This window comes from Bison bison, unplaced genomic scaffold (genome assembly GCF_000754665.1).
Source record: "Bison bison bison isolate TAMUID 2011002044 unplaced genomic scaffold, Bison_UMD1.0 scf7180017864374, whole genome shotgun sequence".
Classification (NCBI taxonomy): Eukaryota; Metazoa; Chordata; class Mammalia; order Artiodactyla; family Bovidae; genus Bison; species Bison bison.
This window is the reverse complement of record NW_011494946.1, coordinates 4,129,200-4,129,528: the sequence shown is the minus strand read 5'-3', so window position 1 is coordinate 4,129,528 and position 329 is coordinate 4,129,200. Positions and strand designations below refer to the sequence as shown.

General features: G+C 59.6%; 1 protein-coding gene across 8 annotated transcripts in view; it reads right to left on the bottom strand.

The window, feature by feature from the left end:
* Nucleotides 1-329, bottom strand: part of RFTN1 (raftlin, lipid raft linker 1) — a 220,955-nt gene that overhangs the window by 137,636 nt on the left and 82,990 nt on the right. The window lies entirely within an intron of this gene.

The window sequence follows — 329 nt, the reverse complement described above, 5'->3', positions numbered from 1 at the left end:
AGGCAGGTCGCGGAGGGAGGCCAGCCTCACGGCTGAGGCCCGAGGGAGCTCAGCTGGGAAAGAGAGAAGGGGAGGCGCATCAGAGACCCACTGACCCGGCCACCACGCCCTACCCACTGACCCGGCCACCACGCCCTGCCCACGACCCGCGCCACTAGGCGCAGCAGAAAACCTCCAGGTCACCTCCCACTCAAAAGCCTGTCCCCTTCTCAACTACTGTCTTCAGGGAAACCTACAAATAACTGGTTAATTTCCAACTCATCCATAGGCACTGACGACCGGATGGTCTCAAGCTAGAGCCTTACTCCTTGGAGGAAAAGCTATGACCA